This window comes from Ambystoma mexicanum, chromosome 11 (genome assembly GCF_040938575.1).
Source record: "Ambystoma mexicanum isolate Mex_15411 chromosome 11, UKY_AmexF1_1, whole genome shotgun sequence".
In the NCBI taxonomy this organism is placed as follows: Eukaryota; Metazoa; Chordata; class Amphibia; order Caudata; family Ambystomatidae; genus Ambystoma; species Ambystoma mexicanum.
This window is the reverse complement of record NC_090934.1, coordinates 319,709,974-319,735,505: the sequence shown is the minus strand read 5'-3', so window position 1 is coordinate 319,735,505 and position 25,532 is coordinate 319,709,974.

The following is a 25,532-nucleotide window of genomic DNA, read 5'->3' as shown; positions in this document are numbered from 1 at the left end:
TAAGAACACTCCCGGTGTCCTGGAATGTTCGTAGGGGGTGTCCTGAGGACGCTGTCCGTATTGTTCTCTGTCAAGTTGAATGTGTTCTAAGAACACCCGCGGTGTCCTGAAATGTTCGCAAATAAACAAAATGGGGGTGTTCTGAAGACGCTTCTAAGAACACTCGCGGTGTCCGGGGAGTGTTCGTAGGGGGTGTCCTGAGGACGCTGTCCGCATTGTTCTCTGTCAAGTTGAATGTGTCCTAAGAACACTCGCGGTGTCCTGAAATGTTCGCAAATAAACAAGATGGTGGTGTTCTGAAGACGCTTCTAAGAACACTCCCTGTGTCCTGGAATGTTCGTAGGGGGTGTCCAGAGGACGCTGTCCGTATTGTTCTCTGTCAAGTTGAATGTGTTCTAAGAACACCCGCGGTGTCCTGAAATGTTTGCAAATAAACAAAATGGGGGTGTTTGGAAGACGCTTCTAAGAACACTCGTGGTGTCCGGGGAATGTTCGTAGGGGGTGTCCTGAGGACGCTGTCCGTATTGTTCTCTGTCAAGTTGAATGTATCCTAAGAACACTCGCAGTGTCCTGAAATGTTTGCAAATAAACAAGATGGTGGTGTTCTGAAGACGCTTCTAAGAACACTCGCGGTGTCCGGGAAGTGTTCGTAGGGGGTGTCCTGAGGACGCTGTCCATATTGTTCTCTGTCAAGTTGAATGTGTCCTAAGAACACTCGCGGTGTCCTGAAATGTTCGCAAATAAACAAGATGGTGGTGTTCTGAAGACGCTTCTAATAACACTCGCGGTGTCCGGGGAGTGTTCGTAGGGGGTGTCCTGAGGACGCTGTCCGTATTGTTCTCTTTCAAGTTGAATGTGTTCTAAGAACACCCGCGGTGTCCTGAAATGTTCGCAAATAAACAAAATGGGGGTGTTCTGAAGACGTTTTTGAGAACACTCCCGGTGTCCTGGAATGTTCGTAGGGGGTGTCCTTAAGACGCTGTCCGTATTGTTCGTTGTTAAGTTGAAAGTGTTCTAAGAACTATCGCGTTGTTCTGAAATGTTCCTAGGGTGTGTCCTGAAAACGGTGTCTGTATTGTTCGCTGGCAAGTTCAAAGTGTTCTAAGAACACTAACATTGTTCGCGGACATTAAAAGTTTCCCATAGATCATAGTTGAAATGTTTGACTCTATGAATGTGATATGCTGCGGTGGTTGTTGCCAGGGCATAGAGTCTTGGGTGCATGGCCATTTGGCCATGCACCCAAGACTCTATGCCCTGACAACAACCACCGCAGCATATCACATTCATATTTGCTTATAACTTTGGGTGAAAAACAAATGTATGGTTCTCTGTCAAGTTGAATGTGTCCTAAGAACACTCGCGGTGTCCTGAAATGTTCGCAAATAAACAAGATGGTGGTGTTCTGAAGACGCTTCTAAGAACACTCGCGGTGTCCGGGGAGTGTTCGTAGGGGGTGTCCTGAGGACGCTGTCCGCATTGTTCTCTGTCAAGTTGAATGTGTCCTAAGAACACTCGCGGTGTCCTGAAATGTTTGCAAATAAACAAGATGGTGGTGTTCTGAAGACGCTTCTAAGAACACTCCCGGTGTCCTGGAATGTTCGTAGGGGGTGTCCTGAGGACGCTGTCCGTATTGTTCTCTGTCAAGTTGAATGTGTTCTAAGAACACCCGCGGTGTCCTGAAATGTTCGCAAATAAACAAAATGGGGGTGTTTGGAAGACGCTTCTAAGAACACTCGTGGTGTCCGGGGAATGTTCGTAGGGGGTGTCCTGAGGACGCTGTCCATATTGTTCTCTGTCAAGTTGAATGTGTCCTAAGAACACTCGCAGTGTCCTGAAATGTTTGCAAATAAACAAGATGGTGGTGTTCTGAAGACGCTTCTAAGAACACTCGCGGTGCCCGGGAAGTGTTCGTAGGGGGTGTCCTGAGGACGCTGTCTATATTGTTCTCTGTCAAGTTGAATGTGTCCTAAGAACACTCGCGGTGTCCTGAAATGTTCGCAAATAAACAAGATGGTGGTGTTCTGAAGACGCTTCTAATAACACTCGCGGTGCCCGGGAAGTGTTCGTAGGGGGTGTCCTGAGGACGCTGTCTATATTGTTCTCTGTCAAGTTGAATGTGTCCTAAGAACACTCGCGGTGTCCTGAAATGTTCGCAAATAAACAAAATGGGGGTGTTCTGAAGACGTTTTTGAGAACACTCCCGGTGTCCTGGAATGTTCGTAGGGGGTGTCCTTAGGACGCTGTCCGTATTGTTCGTTGTTAAGTTGAAAGTGTTCTAAGAACTATCGCGTTGTTCCGAAATGTTCCTAGGGGGTGTCCTGAAAACGGTGTCCGTATTGTTCGCTGGCAAGTTCAAAGTGTTCTAAGAACACTCACATTGTTCGCGGACATTAAAAGTTTCCCATAGATCATAGTTGAAATGTTTGACTCTATGAATGTGATATGCTGCGGTGGTTGTTGCCAGGGCATAGAGTCTTGGGTGCATGGCCATTTGGCCATGCACCCAAGACTGTATGCCCTGACAACAACCACCGCAGCATATCACATTCATATTTGCTTATAACTTTGGGTGAAAAACAAATGTATGGTTCTCTGTCAAGTTGAATGTGTCCTAAGAACACTCGCGGTGTCCTGAAATGTTCGCAAATAAACAAGATGGTGGTGTTCTGAAGACGCTTCTAAGAACACTCGCGGTGTCCGGGGAGTGTTCGTAGGGGGTGTCCTGAGGACGCTGTCTGTATTGTTCTCTGTCAAGTTGAATGTGTCCTAAGAATACTCGCGGTGTCCTGAAATGTTCGCAAATAAACAAGATGGTGGTGTTCTGAAGAAGCTTCTAAGAACACTCCCGGTGTCCTGGAATGTTCGTAGGGGATGTCCTGATGACGCTGTCCGTATTGTTCTCTGTCAAGTTGAATGTGTCCTAAGAACACTCGCGGTGTCCTGAAATGTTCGCAAATAAACAAGATGGTGGTGTTCTGAAGACGCTTCTAAGAACACTCGCGGTGTCCGGGGAGTGTTCGTAGGGGGTGTCCTGAGGACGCTGTCCGTATTGATCTCTGTCAAGTTGAATGTGTTCTAAGAACACCCGTGGTGTCCTGAAATGTTCGCAAATAAACAAAATGGGGGTGTTCTGAAGACGTTTTTGAGAACACTCCCGGTGTCCTGGAATGTTCGTAGGGGGTGTCCTTAGGACGCTGTCCGTATTGTTCGTTGTTAAGTTGAAAGTGTTCTAAGAACTATCGCGTTGTTCTGAAATGTTCGTAGGGGGTGTCCTGAAAACGGTGTCTGTATTGTTCGCTGGCAAGTTCAAAGTGTTCTAAGAACACTCACATTGTTTGCGGACATTAAAAGTTTCCCATAGATCATAGTTGAAATGTTTGACTCTATGGATGTGATATGCTGCGGTGGTTGTTGCCAGGGCATAGAGTCTTGGGTGCGACTGTATGCCCTGGCAACAACCACCGCAGCATATCACATTCATATTTGCTTATAACTTTGGGTGAAAAACAAATGTATAAGGAACAAAGGTATTAGATACTATGGATGTGATATGCTGCTATGGTTGTCCTAATTATTGTATACTCACTGTTTGGTCTAGTAATGGGAGTCCATGTTTTTCTTCTTCATTTCTGTGATAAAAGAAGATAGCATGTTAGTATTAGTATTTTGTAATGACTTATTACATTGTATAAGCAATATACTTTTATTTTTTTTCGACCCTCATATTTAGTAGAGTACAAATCAGAGTACTGTGCAATTTGCTCAGTTTCTGTATTTGTTGCTAAAATCATTGGGTCTGTGGGAGAAAGAAAAATCCATGTTGGATTAAAAAAAAACCTTTTTCTATTATGCTACAGTTTATTTGTTTGTTTGTTTTCAGTGTTCACTTGTTGTTTCTGGCTAATGCTTTATACTTTGCTTTGTTGTATTTTTTTTGGAGCAGTAACAGATTCTTCATTTGTTTTGATATTATAACATTTTGGAGCAGTTAGATACCAACTGGCGTATTCTAACTGTCTATTTTTTTAATATGTTTTAGTGGTTTTGATTTATCTATTTGGATATTGTTAAATTTTGGGACAGTTAGATACCAATTGGCGTATTCTAACTGTGTATTTTTTGGCCTAATTTAGTGGTATTCATGTATCTGATTAGTTGTTGTAGAATCTTTGAGCTGTTAGATAGCTTTTGGAGTATTCTAACAGTTTATATTATTTTAACACAAATTTATAATTTTGGGACAGTTAGATACCAATTGGCGTATTCTAACTGTGTATTTTTTGGTCTAATTTAGTGGTATTCATTTATCTGATTAGTTGTTGTAGAATCTTTGAGCAGTTAGATAGCTTTTGGAGGATTCTAACAGTTTATATTTTTTTAACACAAATTTACTTAAAGGTTTAAATACAGTTTATTTATCAAATTTTGGTTTTAAGAACATCAAATAAGCGTTTGTAAGATTTGCTGGTAATCTCTGCTTTAGAGTAATGGTACTATCATTACATTCAAACCATCCACATTTCTTTTTTATATATGCCGTGTAGTGCCCTGAATTGGTTGTGGCTCCTGCGTGGTAGATTATACCTATTGTTGTGAAGGTTTTCTTACCAAGTGATATTTGACTATGTGTGAATCCAGTCAGCTTGCAGTTGTTTTTGGTACCATCTGCATTGTAACGTAGAAGCATTAGTATTACGTATTTACTATGTGTTTGTATTACTAACGTGGAGCGATTATCTGAATTGCAGGTAGAGCATAATCTACCATGGTTTGCATTTTGTACAAGTTGCTGAAATGGAATGGATTCACAATTTGGTATTGATATATATATGAAGCGTTCATTGGGAATTTCTTCTTTTGTCACATTGTTGCACAGAGTGCATGTATGTTTCCACATGTATGAAATCTGGAAGATTTCATTTATAGGTATGTTTTTGTTTTCCAGTACTATTAGTAAGTACATTAGAAATTCTTGTGGATCTTCCTGTGAGTTTATAGTGAATTTCACCATTCCAGCACAGTAGTCCAATTGTTGTCTTATTCCAAAAACACTATATGTGTTGTCAGGATTGTTTGCTGCATTTCTGTGAAGTACTAACATTTGCAAACACAAAGGGTCTGTACTGTGTAAGTAAATGTTGTCAACAATTGGTCGTATTTGAAATAGAATATTCATTGCTACATTTGCATAGCAATTTACACCAACTATATTTGAGAATTTAAATGGTCCAGGTAGTTCTGTATCTAACTGCTTTTTTTGGAGTTTGTCTTCCTTCTTTAAAGAAGTACCTGGTTTACTTTCTCTAATTGATTCTGTTTTGTTTGTGGTACTTGATGAAGTATTAGTTTCTTTTACTCTCTTTGGAGGATTTTCAGTGACGTCCTGTTGCATTTCTGTTTGATTTAGTTTTCTTTTACAACGTTTTAGTTTTTGTGGAACAGAATATGTGTTTAGATGGGGAGTGTATAGTGAGCGAAGTCTATTATATTCTAAAATGCAAGGAATATCAGCGTTTACTTTACTTGCATCAAAGTTGATTAGAAATAGACCGTCAAGTGTACGTAAGCGTGATAGTGCTATGTAGCTCATGCCTTCTTTTAAAGACTGTGTTACCAATATCTATCATTGCTTTGTCTAGGGTAAGACCTTGTGATTTATGAATCGTGACTGCGTATGCAAGAGTTAGAGAAAATTGTTCTCTGCGTACATACATATCTTTGAAGAGAAGGAATCTAGCTGTTGAGCGTCCTATCCGTTTTACTTCTGAAAGTTTGTCAAAGAGTATATTGGCAAACTGAATTTTGTTGTCACGTGGGTATGTTTGAAAGCCAACAACTGTACCCAGTGCTCCATTAACTAGTCCTTGGTCCACGTCAAGGTTACGTTTAAGCATTACTCTGCAATTTAAGGATAATTTTAACATCTTTTCTAAGCCTGCTGTGTTTGAGATTGATTTTTCTAAATTATTTAGTCTTGTTGTGGCTTGGTCACACATGGGTAGTGTCATACCATGTACATCTAGTTTGTCTGTGGCGCTAATTTCCATTATTGGTTGCATTTCTTTACTTAACATTATTTCATTGAATTTGAGACAGCTTGCAAGAGTTGGCATTAAGGCCATACAATTGACATTTTTGTGGGCTAATTGTTCCATAACATCTGTAGCACATGCATTATCGCCATAAAGTGCATTAATGTGCCGGGTTTTCAATGTTGCTTCTGCTTCTTTAGAAAGTATACCAACTTTCAAACTTTTTAAAATGTTGGCATAAGTTAGATCTGCAGATTGGCGCATGTTTTCTGTTAATTCTCTGTATTGGAAATGTTGCCAAAGGTTGACATTTGCAATGCTGCCAACAGTTTTACCGCAGAGTTTGTGCCCTAATGTTTTAAAAATAGGTTCACCTTTTACTGGTGTTAATTGAAGCAGATCTCCAAGAACAATAATGTGTTTTCCTGCAAAGAGCTCTTCATAGTCTGTTTTGAGTACTTGTTGTAATCTGAGGTGAATCAAAGCTAACATCAGGTTGGAGACCATGCTCACTTCATCTATTAGTAGCATTTTCATTTGTTTCAATACTCTGCGTAATTCCATTGCAGCTTCTGCAGAAAGTTTGTAATAGTCTAACTTGTTCTGGTGTTCTACTGGTAATAGTAGTAATCGGTGTAATGTAACACCACCTATGTTGTAGGCAGCTAAACCTGTGGGGGCAGTGACAACAGCTGACAGTTTGCTGTTTGTCAATTGTTGAAGGAACTTACTAATGATTTTGATTAGGAATGTTTTGCCAGAACCAGCTTCACCACTGACGTACAGTAGTATAGGTTTATAATTATGGCAGGAACATTCTTTATTTTCATGTTTTACACCATGTGCAATTTGTTTTGTTACTTCTTGAAAAATGCTACTTTGCTCATTGTTTAGTTTGATTGTAGTATAGTTAAGTCTTCCTTATCTTCATACTGACACATGGTGTTTTCTACTTCTATCATAGCTAATTCTGCCTCAGTTGTTATTAGTGGTTCTCCCAGTGGTTCTTGGCTTCCTGTTACAGAAGGTTGACTACTGTCAGGAGTATCCTTATCTAGTTGGGCTTGGAGTTCTTCTTCATGTTGCTGTTCATTGTGCAACATTGTTTTGTACTGTGTAAAGTTTACATCAGTTATAGTGCTTTAATTTGCTTTGAAAGCATCCTCATATGAGTCATAGTTATCTAGTAATTGTTCTTCTTTTCTCCATGGTTTGAAGAGTTGTAGCATGGACATGTAATATACTTCTTTATGTTGAGGAGTCTTCAATGACAATTTGATATGATTAATTAAATTTGGTTTAGTGAGTTTAACTAAGCTGCCTTCACAGTCTGTCACTCTATATTTACCTTTTTTTTCATCTGGTTTCATATTATTTTTGTATGTGTAGTTTTGGGCTATTTGGTATGGACACATGTTTTCCAAAGTATTACTTCTGTTTGGGTAGTATGTGTCCAATAAATTGTTTTTTAAAATGTCTTGGCTGTTGGGGTCATGTTTGGCTATTGTTTCTATATCTTCATATGATTTTAGAACTCTTTTTCTAGATTTAGCTGGACCAAGACTTAGCCATACTATATTTTCAGATTTACCATACAATGAAGTACCAGTTAAACGATCAGCTGCTTCATAAGATCCACATTCTCTATGGGTGAGCATTTTTATGCCCAAGCTGTATAATTTCTGAGATACTGTTTTATCTAATGACAGGTCATTCCAGAGTTCTTGGAGCTCTGTCTTTTCTGCTTTAGTTAAGTATGCTGTGACATATTGTGCAACTGCAGTAGAATTGTCTGCAATGTACTGCACATCTATGTTTGCATTCCATAAGTGGGCAATGATTGCATTATAATCATTGATATATTTTTCTTCTTCTTTTCATTTTATGTAATATGTATTTTTACGTGACTTACCTTTAACACTATGTCTAACTGAAGACATGAGGTTGTTTACTTGACCTGTATTTGTAACTGGTCTAGGGAAACCAAATTGGCATTTGGTGTAGTATTTGCCTTTGTTTTTGTATTTGCGACGACAATATTTTCCACATTTGTGTCTTTGAAATTGTAAAATTTGTGCATGAAGATCACTATTTGTGGCTTCTGATGGAATTTCACAAGTGACATATTTTTCAATAAACTGTAAAACAGTGGCATCACTGTCTTGACCAAATTTAGGATCATCTTTAATCCATAAAAGCATGTGGATATGTGGTGCTCCTCTGGCTTGGTATTCTTTTCTCCAAAAGAAGTGTTGCACTTCTCCAAGGGGAGGAACAGTTTTATTACAAATAAAATGTAGCATAGCAATGAAGCGATGGTGAAAATATCTTGAAACATTAACAGGATCCAAAGAACAAAGTTCTCCAGGTGTTAGAATATCTATGTTTGTTTTGTTTTTATTTGATATGAGTAGGAAATCATGTAAATCTTCCCATGCATATTCTGCACAACTTAATGTAACAAACCAAGTGGGTGGGCCAAGGTTTCTGATCATACAACGTACATCTCCATGACGTCGAAACCAGTACTCTTTAGTACCACGCATAGTTGCTAATATATTTGTAATATTTGATTGTAAAACCTCATCCTTTTGTTGCACTTTCTCTAATAATTGTGTAGCTGTCATATTCTGAAAGTGTGATCCTGATTTTAATATGTGTGCAACTCCGTAACATAAAGTTGCTAGTTCACTTTCAAAGAGTAGGTGGAATATGTATTCCATATTTTGTCTAAATCTGGGATCTTCAGAATACATCCGTAATGAGTGGTATTCTGAAGCTGATATTTGAATAGGTCTATCATCATACCTTCCTCCTTTGCCAGTAGGAAAGAGTAGAGGAAAAGCACGTGCTTCTATACTTTTTTCCCATATACTGATTGGCGATCCTTTTGTTTGACGCATTTGGTAAGTTTCCAGTACATCTTGTACGGTGTCATTACAGTGCAAAGGATGAATTGTATAATGGTCTAAAGTATTTGATATTGTAGCAGGATCTAGTAGCTCAAATCGACCAGCTTCTTGTGTTTCTTGAATTATTTCAGTTGTATCTTTCAAGTTTTCTTCAATATTAATTTCTTTGTAATATTCATTATTCTCTTTAAGATATTGGAAGGCTTGTCTAACTTTATATAAATCTACCAGCTGTTGCCATATTTTTTTGTCTTTTGTAGGTACTCCATTTACTAATATAATTAAAGATTGCTGCATGGGACGTTGCACTCCTAGAGTATGCACATTTTCTTTTAGATTTAATGGTAAATAAACTACTTTTCCACGAATGCCTTTTACCAATTCAGAGGGAGGTAATTTTGCTGTTTTTGGTTGAAGGCGTATTATTGCTTGAAATGGGTGTACTGTTTGAATTATGATGCTCTCATATAAATTAAGTTGTTGTAGAGGTTTTGGTACTGGGTATAATTCCAAATGATTTGTGATAGAACGTGAAGGAGTTTGGTTGTTGTCAAGTTTTGTAGTGCAATAACTGAAAAGTATTAAGGGCTCAGTTATTTCATATTTGTTTTCTGCTACAAGGTAGAGAGCTAATTCAAACCATTTAGAATCTACATTGTCTTCTATTTTGTATGATAGGTCCACGGTTTTTGTGTTACTTTTATAAAAAATTCTACGGCAACATACACATACATGGTTTGGTACTTCAGCTGATGTACTTTTAAATTTTAGTATTTCTTTTTTGTATGTGTTTAGCAAAATGTTGCCATGTGTAGAATTGTTGCTTAATTGGTTTAAAGCTATTTCATTCTGTAAATGGCTTTCACTTCCAAAATATTTTTTCTGGATATAGTGAATTTCTTCAAGTAGGTCTTTTGCTGTACCATGTAGAAGGATGTTATTTAACTTTGCTAGTGCTAAAGCAGGACTTTTAGCATAGTACAGTTTATAGACTAGATTTCTTATAGTTGAATGATGTGTTGATATCCTTTTATTATCATGGAAAGTGGTTTTACAAGTAGGTCCTGTAATGCAGGCCAATGAATGTCCTTGTAGTCCTGTGTACTTGTGCACTGGACAGGTATCTATATTTTGCAGTAATTTAATTTTGATTTTGTCTTTGCTTTTTACATATTTATTGAGGAATTGGCGTAAAGAGTTGAAACATTGTTTGGGAATGTTACACATTGACGTGCATTGCCATTTGTACACTAGACGTTCTGATTCAGTTGAATGGAGGGGTAATTCTAAGTTTTCAGGGCATATTTTTGTAAGAAGTACTTCTTGTTCCATTATGGTATTATTCACTTTTTCATAACCTCGACCACTGCTATGTATGGCAATTGTATTCGTTTGCTTTTGTTTGTACGCTTCTTCATTAAAATATGGTTCTGTGCTTGTAGTGTGATTCCATTCACCTCCGCTGATACTTAAGAAGTTCTTTCTGTTGATATTTCGCTTATTGAGAAGTCTTTTTTGTAATTTAGTTATTAGTTTTGTTAGTGGTTTCATTTTGTTTAACAGTAAAATAAATACATTTCTTTTGAGAAGAATTGCACTGTCCATCAATGCTTGTAAGATTAATTTCCTACGATAGGTTTTAAGCTTTGAACCTGATTTCTCTCCTGTTTTTATAAGATTTTGAAGGACTTTGTGACGGTATATTTTGGCTAAAATACTTTTCTTGGTATGCTTACTTTGCAGTATATTAAAATTTGAAGAAGTAGTTTTATCTGTACTGATAGCTGATTTTCTGTTAATTGTTTTTTGGTTTGTTTTACATTTTGATAGAGGAAGCGAAGTTGTTGTACTGGAAACTTCTTGTGTTTCACTAAATGATTGTATTAGCTGTTTTGTTTCAACTTTTTTTTACAAATTCTGCTAGAGATGGATGCTTATGTTGGACACCTTTATTTTCATTTGCTCTACTTTTGCGTTGCTTTCTACGGACTTGACTTTTGGTAGGCATTCTTTAGGGTCTGTTGAAAAAAATAAAGAAGATATGGGTTGGGGTGTTCTGGAATGTATGTGTGCTGTGTGCATGAGTGTTTGAGTAAGATGATAAAAATGTATGTAATGGTGTGTGATTGTGCATTGGGAACTAAAACTAGTAGGGATAGGTATACTTGAATTTATGTGTTACTAAACTGGGGTTCAGATGACAAAAAGAAAATGTAAGCCAGTGGTGTGGAAAAGTACAAATAGTAAATCTAATGTATACAATTAAAACAGTTGTTTGTTCTATAATATGAAAATTGTAGTGGTTCAGTTGGGTAATTTGTGTGTCCAAAAATAGAAATTTGTGGGTCATTCTGGCTGTAAATCGCTGTTTAAGACATGGACATTTTTGGACAAAATGGTACAAAATCTCTATTTTTAGAAACCGAAATAGCTCGTATTAACGTTATAGTATATTTGATTAATAATACAAATATTATAGTGATATTTTACTTACTTTTTTTTTAAATTAACAGGTAACTTCTTAGTTTTTCTTTCTTCTTCGAATTCGGCTGCTTCTTTTCAGGAAACTGGTCTTCACTGCAATTGTAAAAGCTTCAAATTAGTAACTTTGTTTGTATATAGCACTGTTTTTAATTTAGATATTGATTTTTTTAATTGAAATCCTCAGTGCCTTCTTTTAAACCATTAAACTAATTTATTTACATAAGATACATTGCATCAGTTCAGTACATATTATATGTTCTTAATGAACAAATTGTATTGAACGACTAACTGTAGCAAAAAAAAATATCTTTACGATGTCTTGTGAAATTTATAATATATTAGTGAATACCACTATTTCTGTAAGTAAACTGTTCTAGGTAATAGCGCCTCAATGTCATGTCTAATTTAAAGTAATTAAGTAAATAAATAAATAAAAACAAAAAATATGAAATTGTATAAGTATTTTTATAAAGGTTTAAACATAGATTGTGTTTGCATGCAATTTTGTTTGAATATATGTAGTCTATATATTTCATTTAAAAAATGTTAGTTTAACATGATTTGAGTGTGTGTGTATAAAGAAAGTAAATAGTATAAAGGTTTATAAGTGATAGTTGATTTTAGGAAATTGAAAAAAGTACAGTAAATTCATTTTACATATTTTACAAGGTAAACGTCTGTTTGAAAATGTGTTCATCTACTATACAGAAAATATGCATACCTGAAGTTTGTGTTCATGCATATGGATATGCATGGAGCTGCAAGTAGAAATCTTGAAGACTTGTACAGTATTTCTGGTAGATGCTGCTTGCCAATGATATGACACTTGTACTCAGAGAGATTCAGAGTACATTTGCAGTGCTGATCTATGATGATGCAGTTAGATGTAGAGGTCTTGAATGTGATTGGTGCATGGTCATGTGATTTTTGAGGTACATCCAATGAGGGAATGGCAGAGAGAGTGTAGTGGAAATGGTAGAAGGGCTGTTCATGTTACGATATGTCAGAGGACATGGCGGTAGTTCGCGGACATCGGGAGTTACATCCAGGGATTTTTGGGTTCAGAAGTCATGCAAATGAGAATAAGCACTGAAAGGGATTGGTCAGGAAAGTTTGGTGGGTGTGTGGTGCAAGGAGAGATTTTCTCAGATACTCTTTTTGCTGAGAGAACAAAAGATAGCTATGGCTGTGTGTTTCAGAAAACAGATTGTTTGGATTTTAGGAGATTCGTGGATACATTGGTTGAAGGTGCATGCAGAAAGCTGTGGAGTAGCTGTAGATCTTGGATTCCCACATGTGGAAGTATACTGGCATGGAGTACGTGGAATGAAGTGGTTGGACTTGCTACCTCTCTGTGCTACTTTGGAGACAGAGCAACATCCAGACATAATTGTAATTCATTGTGGAGGGAACAGTTTAGGACATGTGACTGGAATTTTTTTGCAATTTGCTATGAAAGAAGGACTTAGGAAGGTTATGGACATGTTTCCTAATTCTCAAGTGATATTTTCACGGATTGCGCAGAGACAAATGTGGCTTCGTTCTTCTTCATTTGGTCCACAAATGGAAAAAGCAAGGCGCAATGTTAATAAGGCTGTTTGTGCCTTTCTAAGAGATTTTGGCATGTCTTCTTTTCACAATGAAAATATTATGTTTTGTAGTACATACATTGTTCGCAGAGATGGAGTCCATCTTACTTATGCTGGCAATCAGATTTTTCTGAGAAATGTACAAAATGCATTTCGAGCTTTTTTGGAATTACAACAACGATTTTGAAGTAGATGTTAAGCATTTACAATGTTTGACTTACAAACACCACCCAAAGGCTCTTTTCAGAGCCACCACTTCTTTCCAGAGAAAATTACAATGTTTGTGATGGAGTAGCAACCCAATTTTTTTAATGTTCGCGAACTGTCCGCGGACTTCTAAAAAATACAAAGAGCCCTGCTTCATTTATTTTCACTTCTATTTTCTAACTGGGAAAGGCGGCTCTGAAAAGAGCCTTATTTTTTTAGATTTTTGTAATTTTGTATTTTTTTTGGTTTTTCAGACACGACACACTAGGAGAGGAGGGTAAAGGAGGGTAAAGGGGGGGACACCAACCACAGGGATAAGAAAGGGCGAGCTGAGAGAGGAAGATGTAGAGTGGGTTTTATTTGGCTAGTGAGCAGGTCTTCTCATGCTCTGAGACGATAGTCTCAAAAGCACTCCGAAGTCGCTCCCCCATGCAGAGTACTGTGTCACAGTACATACATACAACTGTGACCCTCGAAAGGTAAGGGTCATCAGCATTCTGTATGGGTTGTGAGGCAGCTTGAGGAAGACGCTGTCCCACAGAGGTGGTCCTTGTGGTGACAGGATCAGAAACGGAGGATGAAGTAGAGGAAATCAACCTGCTACGTTCTTCGCAAGGTACAACCCTGCGAATAGCCCCAGAGTGAAATGACCTCAGGTGTCGCTTCATAGTAGTGGTCCCAAAGCTGTACTTACCGTGCTTCCCGCGACTGAGTATCATTTTGCACTCATTGCAGGTAACACGGTTTGCACGAGCCTTAGGAACATTACCATGAATGGTAAATAACCGCCACATCCAAGACTCACGCCTAGTGCGGGTAGTAGGGTTTTCCTCTACCTCATTCTCATCATCCTCTTCTTCCTCCTCCGCATCCTCACTCCTGTTCCCCTCTTCAGACCCTTGGGGAGGTGGTGGTGGTGGAGGGGGTGGGGGTGGTGCTGAAGCAGGTGCAGCACCAAGTGGCAGTTCAGCAGCCAAGGATGCCATCTCGATGATGGTGTAGTCTGCAGGTGGCAGCAAAAATCACTGTGTTCTGAAGAATAGCCAGAAACACAATGGGAATAAGCTCTTGGGCGTGGTCTTTTATAGGGGTGCTTGTGCGCGGAAAGGATCGGAAAGTTTCAAAAGGTATATAGAAACTCAAGATTGCTATGTGGGACTTGTGCCATGGTGAGATTTTATTGAAAAATATTATGGATTAACTGAAAATGTACTTTTAAATTGTTCGGGGACACGAACAGTGTCCGCATTTCAGGACACACGATGAGCTTGGGCGCGGTCATATGATCCGTTCGCGAACTAGTCCGCGAAGGAAGCGCCTGTCCGCAGGACACCAAGTGCACAGAGATTGGTTAGCGCATGCGCATTGATGTCCTACGGACACTGTTCGGGTTCTGAAGTAATTAAAAGTGCGTCACACGTGAAACGAACATTTCAGGACACCGCGTGTGTTCTTAGAACAGTTTAAACTTGGTAGCGAACAGTAAGGACAGATATAGTGTTCTTCAGGACACGTGTAATTTCGTTTATGTATGAACATTGCAGGACACCAATTGTGTTCTTAGAACAGTTTCAATTGGGTAGAGAACACTACGAACAGGTATAGTGTTCTTCAGGACACCTCCATTTTCGTTTACGTACGAACATTTCAGGACACCAATAGCGTTCTTAGAACAGTTTGAACTTGCTAGCGAACAGTACCGGACAGGTATAGTGTTCTTTAGGACATTTTAATTTTTGGTTGTTTACGAACAATTCAGGACACCGCGTGTGTTCTTAGTACAGTTTCATGTTGCTAGCGAACACTACGAACAGTTGTACTGTTGTTCAGGACACATCATTTTCGTTTATTTACGAACATTTCAGGACACCAATTGTGTTCTTAGGACAGTTTTAAGTTGATAGCGAACATTACGGACAGATATAGTGTTCTTTAGAACACTTTAATTTTTGTTTCTTTACGAACATTTCAGGACACCACGTGTGTTCTTAGAACAGTTTCAACTTGCTAGCGAACAGTACGAACAGGTGTGGTGTTCTTCAGGACACCTCCATTTTCGTTTATGTACGAACATTTCAGAACACTCGCACTGTCCGCAGACACTTTTATTGTTTTTAAAAAAAAAAAACGGAAACTATTCACAATTGGGTTGCTACCCTATCACAAACATTGCAATTTTCTCTGGTAAAGAGCCTTTGGGAGGTGTTTGTATGTCAAAAATTATAAATACTTAACACCTACTTCAAAATGGATGCAGTAATTCTAAAAAAGGTTGTAATGCATTTTGTATATTTCTCAAAAAAATCTGATTGCCAGCATAAGTAAGATGGACTCCATCTCTGCGAAAAATGTATGTACTACAAAACATAATATTTTCATTGTGAAAAGAAGACATGCCAAAATCTCTTAGAAAGGCACAAACAGCTTTATTAACATTGCGCCTTGCTTTTTCCATTTGTGGACCAAATGAAGAAGAACGAAGCCACATTTGTCTCTGCGCAATCCGTGAAAATATCACTTGAGAATTAGGAAACATGTCCATAACCTTCCTAAGTCCTTCTTTCATAGCAAATTGCAAATAAATTCCAGTCACATGTCCTAAACTGTTCCCTCCACAATGAATTACAATTATGTCTGGATGTTGCTCTGTCTCCAAAGTAGTACAGAGAGGTAGCAAGTCCAGCCACTTCATTCCACATACTCCATCCCAGTGTACTTCCACATGTGGGAATCCAAGATCTACAGCTACTCCACAGCTTTCTGCATGCACCTTCAACCAATGTATCCACGAATCTCCTAAAATCCAAACGATCTGTTTTCTGAAACACACAGCCATAGCTATCTTTTGTTCTATCAGCAAAAAGAGTATCTGAGAAAATCTCTCCTGGCACCACACACCCACCAAACTTTCCTGACCAATCCCTTTCAGTGCTTATTCTCATTTGCATGACTTCTGAACCCAAAAATCCCTGGATGTAACTCCCGATGTCCGCGAACTAACGCCATGTCCGCGGACATATCGTAACATGAACAGCCCTTCTACCATTTCCACTACACTCTCTCTGCCATTCCCTCATTGGATGTACCTCAAAAATCACATGACCATGCACCAATCACATTCAAGACCTCTACATCTAACTGCATAATCATAGATCAGCACTGCAAATGTACTCTGAATCTCTCTGAGTACAAGTGTCATATCATTGGCAAGCAGCATCTACCAGAAATACTGTACAAGTCTTCAAGATTTCTACTGGCAGCTCCATGCATATACATATGCATGAACACAAACTTCAGGTATGCATATTTTCTGTATAGTAGATGAACACATTTTCAAACAGACTTTTACCTTGTAAAAGCTGTAAAATGAATTTACTGTACTTTTTTCAATTTCCTAAAATCAACTATCACTTATAAACCTTTATACTATTTACTTTCTCTGTACACACACACTCAAATCATGTTAAACTAACATTTTTTAATTGAAATATATAGACTACATATATTCAAACAAAATTGCATGCAAACACAATCTATGTTTAAACCTTTATAAAAATACTTATACAATTTCATATTTTTTGTTTTTATTTATTTATTTACTTAATTACTTTAAATTAGACATGACATTGAGGCGCTATTACCTAGAACAGTTTACTTACAGAAATAGTGGTATTCACTAATATATTATAAATTTCACAAGACATAGTAAAGATATTTTTTTTTTGCTACAGTTAGTCATTCAATACAATTTGTTCATTAAGAACATATCATATATACTGAACTGATGCAATGTATCTTATGTAAATAAAGTAGTTTAATGGTTTTAAAGAAGGCACTGAGGATTTCAATTAAAAAAATCAATATCTAAATTAAAAACAGTGCTATATACAAACAAAGTTACTAATTTGAAGCTTTTACAATTGCAGTGAAGACCAGTTTCCTGAAAAGAAGCAGCCGAATTCGAAGAAGAAAGAAAAACTAAGAAGTTACCTGTTAATTTAAAAAAAAAGTAAGTAAAATATCACCATAATATTTGTATTATTAATCAAATATACTATAAAGTTAATACGAGCTATTTCGGTTTCTAAAAATAGAGATTTTGTACCATTTTGTCCAAAAATGTCCATGTCTTAAACAGCGACTTACAGCCAGAATGGCCCACAAATTTCTATTTTTGGACACACAAATTACCCAACTGAAGCACTACAATTTTCATATTATAGAACAAACAACTGTTTTAATTGTATACATTAGATTTACTATTTGTACTTTTCCACACCACTAGCTTACTTTTTTTTTGTCATCTGAACCCCAGTTTAGTAACACATGAATTCAAGAATACCTATCCCTACTAGTTTTAGTTCCCAATGCACAATCACACACCATTACATACATTTTTATCATCTTACTCAAACACTCATGCACACAGCACACATACATTCCAGAACACCCCAACCCATATCTTCTTTATTTTTTTCAACAGAACCTAAAGAATGCCTACCAAAAGTCAGGTCCGTAGAAAGCAACGCAAAAGTAGAGCAAATGAAAATAAAGGTGTCCAACATAAGCATCCATCTCTAGCAGAATTTGTAAAAAAAGTTGAAACAAAACAGCTAATACAATTATTTAGTGAAACACAAGAAGTTTCAAGTACAACAACTTCGCTTCCTCTATCAAAATGTAAAACAAACCAAAAAACAATTAACAGAAAATCAGCTATCAGTACAGATAAAACTACTTCTTCAAATTTTAATATAGTGCAAAGTAAGCATACCAAGACAAGTATTTTAGCCAAAATATACCGTCACAAAGTCCTTCAAAATTTTATAAAAACAGGAGAGAAGTCAGGTTCAAAGCTTAAAACCTATCGTAGGAAATTAATCTTAGAAGCATTGATGGACAGTGCAATTCTTCTCAAAAGAAATGTATTTATTTTACTGTTAAACAAAATGAAACCACTAACAAAACTAATAACTAAATTACAAAAAAGACTTCTCAATAAGCGAAATATCAACAGAAAGAACTTCTTAAGTATCAGCGGAGGTGAATGGAATCACACTACAAGCACAGAACCATATTTTAATGAAGAAGCGTACAAACAAAAGCAAACGAATACAATTGCCATACATAGCAGTGGTCGAGGTTATGAAGAAGTGAATAATACCATAATGGAACAAGAAGTACTTCTTACAAAAATATGCCCTGAAAACTTAGAATTACCCCTCCATTCAACTGAATCAGAACGTCTAGTGTACAAATGGCCATGCACGTCAATGTGTAACATTCCCAAACAATGTTTCAAATCTTTACGCCAATTCCTCAATAAATATGTAAAAAGCGAAGACAAAATCAAAATTAAATTACTGCAAAATATAGATACCTGTCCAGTGCGCAAGTACACATGACTACAAGGACATTCATTGGCCTGCATTACAGGACCTACTTGTAAAACCACTTTCCATGATATCAAAAGGATATCAACACATCATTCAACTATAAGAAATCTAGTCTATAAACTGTACTATGCTAAAAGTCCTGATTTAGCACTAGCAAAGTTAAATAACATCCTTCTACATGGTACAGCAAAAGACCTACTTGAAGAAATTCACTATATCCAGAAAAAATATTTTGGAAGTGAAAGCCATTTACAGAATGAAATAGCTTTAAACCAATTAAGCAACAATTCTACACATGGCAACCTTTTGCTAAACACATACAAAAAAGAAATACTAAAATTTAAAAGTACATCAGCTGAAGTACCAAACCATGTATGTGTATGTTGCCGTAGAATTTTTTATAAAAGTAACACAAAAACTGTGGACCTATCATACAAAATAGAAGACAATGAAGATTCTAAATGGTTTGAATTAGCTCTCTACCTTGTAGCAGAAAACAAATATGAAATAACTGAGCCCTTAATACTTTGCAGTTATTGCACTACAAAACTTGACAACAACCAAACTCCTTCACGTTCTATCACAAATAATTTGGAATTATACCCAGTACCAAAACCTCTACAACTTAATTTATATGAGAGCATCATAATTCAAACAGTACACCCATTTCAAGCAATAATACGCCTTCAACCAAAAACAGCAAAATTACCTCCCTCTGAATTGGTAAAAGGCATTTGTGGAAAAGTAGTTTATTTACCATTAAATCTAAAAGAAAATGTGCAGACTCTAGGAGTGGAACGTCCAATGCAGCAATCTTTAATTATATTAGTAAATGGAGTACCTACAAAAGACAAAAAAATATGGCAACAGCTGGTAGATTTATATAAAGTTAGACAAGCCTTCCAATATCTTAAAGAGAATAATGAATATTACAAAGAAATTAATATTGAAGAAAACTTGAAAGATACAACTGAAATAATTCAAGAAACACAAGAAGCTGGTCAATTTGAGCTACTAGATCCTGCTACAATATCAAATACTTTAGACCATTATACAATTCATCCTTTGCACTGTAATGACACCGTACAAGATGTACTGGAAACTTACCAAATGCTTCAAACAAAAGGATCGCCAATCAGTATATGGGAAAAAAGTATAGAAGCACATGCTTTTCCTCTACTCTTTCCTACTGGCAAAGGAGGAAGGTATGATGATAGACCTATTCAAAAATCAGCTTCAGAATACCGCTCATTACGGATGTATTCTGAAGATCCCAGATTTAGACAAAATGTGGAATACATATTCCACCTACTCTTTGAAAGTGAACTAGCAACTTTATGTTACGGAGTTGCACACATATTAAAATCAGGATCACACTTTCAAAATATGACAGCTACACAATTATTAGAGAAAGTGCAACAAAAGGATGAGGTTTTACAATCAAATAATACAAATCTATTAGCAAATATGCGTGGTACTAAAGAGTACCGGTGTCGACGTCATGGAGATGTACGTTGTATGATCAGAAACCTTGGCCCACCCACTTGGTTTGTTACATTAAGTTGTGCAGAATATGCATGGGAAGATTTACATGATTTCCTACGCATATCAAATAAAAACAAAACAAACATAGATATTCTAACACCTGGAGAACTTTGTTCTTTGGATCCTGTTAATGTTTCAAGATATTTTCACCATTGCTTCATTGCTATGCTACATTTTATTTGTAATAAAACTGTTCCTCCCCTTGGAGAAGTGCAACACTTCTTTTGGAGAAAAGAATACCAAGCCAGAGGAGCACCACATATCCACATGCTTTTATGGATTAAAGATGCTCCTAAATATGGTCAAGACAGTGATGCCACTGTTTTACAGTTTATTGAAAAATATGTCACTTGTGAAATTCCATCAGAAGCCACAAATAGTGATCTTCATGGACAAATTTTACAATTTCAAAGACACAAATGTGGAAAATATTGTCGTCGCAAATACAAAAACAAAGGCAAATACTACACCAAATGCCAATTTGGTTTCCCTAGACCAGTTACAAATACAGGTCAAGTAAACAACCTCATGTCTTCAGTTAGACATAGTGTTAAAGGTAACTCACCTAAAAATACATATTACATAAAAAGAAAAGAAGAAGAAAAATATATCAATGATTATAATGCAATCATTGCCCACTTATGGAATGCAAACATAGATGTGCAGTACATTGCAGACCATTCTACTGCAGTTGCACGATATGTCACAGCATACTTAACTAAAGCAGAAAAGACAGAGCTCCAAGACCTCTGGAATGACCTGTCATCAGATAAAACAGTATCTCAGACATTATACAGCTTGGGCATAAAAATGCTCACCCATAGAGAATGTGGATCTTATGAAGCAGCTGATCGTTTAACTGGTACTTCATTGTATGGTAAATCTGAAAATATAGTATGGCTAAGTCTTGGTCCAGCTAAATCTAGAAAAAGAGTTCTAAAATCATATGAAGATATAGAAACAATAGCCAAACATGATCCCAACAGCCAAGACATTTTAAAAAACAATTTATTGGACACATACTACCCAAACAGAAGTAATACTTTGGAAAACATGTATCTATACCAAATAGCCCAAAACTACACATACAAAAATAATATGAAACCTGATTGAAAAAAAGGTAAATATAGAGTGACAGACTGTGAAGGCAGCTTAGTAAAACACACTAAACCAAATTTAATTAATCATATCAAATTGTCATTGAAGACTCCTCAACATAAAGAAGTATATTACATGTCCCTGCTACAACTCTTCAAACCATGGAGAAAAGAAGAACAATTACTAGATAACTATGACTCATATGAGGATGCTTTCAAAGCAAATGAAAGCACTATAACTGATGTAAACTATACACAGTACAAAACAATGTTGCACAATGAACAGCAACATGAAGAAGAATTCCAAGCCCAACTAGATAAGGATACTCCTGACAGTAGTCAACCTTCTGTAACAGGAAGCCAAGAACCACTGGGAGAACCACTAATAACAAATGAGGCAGAATTAGCTATGATAGAAGTAGAAAACACCATGTGTCAGTATGAAGATAAGGAAGACTTAACTATACTACAATCAAAACTAAACAATGAGCAAAGGAGCATTTTTCAAGAAGTAACAAAACAAATTGCACATGGTGTAAAACATGAAAACAAAGAATGTTCCTGCCATAATTATAAACCTATACTACTGTACGTCAGTGGTGAAGCTGGTTCTGGCAAAACATTCCTAATCAAAATCATTAGTAAGTTCCTTCAACAATTGACAAACAACAAACTGTCAGCTGTTGTCACACCCCCCACAGGTTTAGCTGCCTACAACATAGGTGGTGTTACATTACACCGATTACTACTATTACCAGTAGAACACCAGAACAAATTAGACTATTACAAACTTTCGGCAGACGCTGCAATGGAATTACGCAGAGTATTGAAACAAATGAAAATGCTACTAATAGATGAAGTGAGCATGGTCTCCAACCTGATGTTAGCTTTGATTCACCTCAGATTACAAGAAGTACTCAAAACAGACTATGAAGAGCTCTTTGCAGGAAAACACATTATTGTTTTTGGAGATCTGCTTCAATTAACACCAGTAAAAGGTGAACCTATTTTTAAAACATTAAGGCACAAACTCTGCCGTAAAACTGTTGGCAGCATTGGAAATGTCAACCTTTGGCAACATTTCCAATACAGAGAATTAACAGAAAACATGCGCCAATCTGCAGATCTAACGTATGCCAACCTTTTAAAAAGTTTGAGAGTTGGTATACTTTCTAAAGAAGCAGAAGCAACATTGAAAACCCGGCACATTAATGCACTTTATGGCGATAATGCATGTGCTACAGATGTTATGGAACAATTAGCCCACAAAAATGTCAATTGTATGGCCTTAATGCCAACTCTTGCAAGCTGTCTCAAATTCAATGAAATAATGTTAAGTAAAGAAATGCAACCAATAATGGAAATTAGCGCCACAGACAAACTAGATGTACATGGTATGACACTACCCATGTGTGACCAAGCCACAACAAGACTAAATAATTTAGAAAAATCAATCTCAAACACAGCAGGCTTAGAAAAGATGTTAAAATTATCCTTAAATTGCAGAGTAATGCTTAAACGTAACCTTGACGTGGACCAAGGACTAGTTAATGGAGCACTGGGTACAGTTGTTGGCTTTCAAACATACCCACGTGACAACAAAATTCAGTTTGTCAATATACTCTTTGACAAACTTTCAGAAGTAAAACGGATAGGACGCTCAACAGCTAGATTCCTTCTCTTCAAAGATATGTATGTACGCAGAGAACAATTTTCTCTAACTCTTGCATACGCAGTCACGATTCATAAATCACAAGGTCTTACCCTAGACAAAGCAATGATAGATATTGGTAACACAGTCTTTAAAGAAGGCATGAGCTACGTAGCACTATCACGGTTACGTACACTTGACGGTCTATTTCTAATCAACTTTGATGCAAGTAAAGTAAACGCTGATATTCCTTGCATTTTAGAATATAATAGACTTCGCTCACTATACACTCCCCATCTAAACACATATTCTGTTCCACAAAAACTAAAACGTTGTAAAAGAAAACTAAATCAAACAGAAATGCAACAGGACGTCACTGAAAATCCTCCAAAGAGAGTAAAAGAAACTAACACTTCATCAAGTACCAAAAACAGAAAAGAATCAATTAGAGAAAGTAAACCAGGTACTTCTTTAAAGAAGGAAGACAAACTCCAAAAAAAGCAGTTAGATACAGAACTACCTGGACCATTTAAATTCTCAAATATAGTTGGTGTAAGCTGCTAGGCAAATGTAGCAATTAATATTCTATTTCAATTACCACCAATTGTTGACAACATTTACTTACACTTTAGAGACCCATTGTGTATGCAAATGTTAGTACTTCATAGAAACGCAAAAAACAATCCTGACAACACATATACAGGGTAATTCATAGAATTTCGCAGAAAAGTGTCGCAAGCGGCTGGCGCAGAGTGTCCGCGTGCGATTGACTGCGCCAGACATGTGCGCTAAAACCAATTTCCGCGCACGGCGTATTCATGGATTTCAGGCTCCCAAACCAGCCGTGGCGCAGAGTATCGCAGCGACCCAGCAGCAGCGCCAGTAACGCCCCCAAGAACGCCCTCGCGCAAGGAAAAGCCATCAAAATCGCAAAATCATCGCAAAGGGCTGCGCTAACCCTGGACCAGTTTACAGGGCTGCCAAACAAGGAACGCAAAGCGGGTAACGTGCATATCAGGGGTACGCGTGAAGTTATACACGCGATTAGCCAGGGTACGTGTATTACAGGGGTACGCGGGAAGTGTAAAACGCGATTGGCCAGGGTACGTGTATTACAGGGGTAGGCGGGAAGTTATACACGCGATTAGCCAGGGTACGTGTATTACAGGGGTACGCGGGAAGTTTAACACGCGATTGGCCAGGGTACGTGTATTACAGGGGTATGCGGGAAGTTTTACATGCGATTAGCCAGGGTACGTGTATTACAGGGGTACGCGGGAAGTTTAACACGCGATTGGCCAGGGTACGTGTATTACATGGGTAGGCGGGAAGTTTTACACGCGATTAGCCAGGGCACGTGTATCACAGGGGTACGCGGGAATTATCACATGCGATTTGGCTGTGTACGTGTATTACAGGGGTACACGGGAAGTTTTACACGCGATTCGGCTGGGTACGTGTATTACAGGGATGCGATTTGGCCAGGTACGTGTATTACAGGGGTGCGCAGGAATTATCACACGCGATTTGGCTGGGTACGTGTATTACAGGGGTGCGTGGGAATCATCACACGCGATTTGGCTGGGTACGTGTATTACAGGGGTGCGTGGGAAGTCACACGCGATTAGGCTGGGTGGGTCCTCACAGGTGTTCCCTGTACACCATCCACGGCCCCTGCAGGCAGCCTACAAAACAGGGGACTACCCTGCACACCTGCTCATGTCCCCCTGCACCCCCACCCCCCAGCAGTGCAGGGGCAGCCTCCACCAGGCCCCCACCCATGTCTCCCACCACCCCCACCCCCCCGCCACCAGGGGCAGCCTCCACCAGGCCCCCACCCATGCCTCCCACCACCCCCAACCCCCAGCAGTGCAGGGGCAGCCTCCACCAGGCCCCCACCCATGCCTCCCACCACCCCCAACCCCCAGCAGTGCAGGGGCAGCCTCCACCAGGCCCCCACCCATGCCTCCCACCACCCCCAACCCCCAGCAGTGCAGGGGCAGCCTCCACCAGGCCCCCTGTTAGGCGGAAACCTGTGCAGTTCCCTCTGGGACCACTGCAAAAGATTTAGGACTACAGGTGTTGCGATGAACCCACTTGGTAGCAGTCTGTACCACACAGATCCAATTGGTAGCTGTGGCTGAGCAGTCAGACTTCTCTCAAGAAAAGTTGGTCAGTATAGGGAGTATACAAGATAGGGTAATTCTTCGCAGCAAAACGAGTAAACACGCAACCAGGCTTTAGTATAAAGATAGTAAGTTATTTATTAATAACAGAACGTCTACGAAAAATACTAAAGTGAACCACGGCAAACAAATCAAAATACAATTACTCTGCAGTATGGAATAAAGCTCAATCCCCCGAAACACAATATCGACAACTCTAGGTTCTACGGCACCACTTATTTTCAGACAGAGGTGTATACCTAAACCCAGATGACACTCGAATATTTTTAGTGAGGAAGGGAGAGAAGAGAAAGGCAGGTAATGAAGTCAACACGGTTCGTACTGAAGCGGGTAAAAATGCAAGGCAAGAAAGCATTAATCACACTAGATTATACAGTTCGGCGGCCAGGCCCACTCGGTGAGAGGCAAGGCACGATGTCCTGGAAAGTCT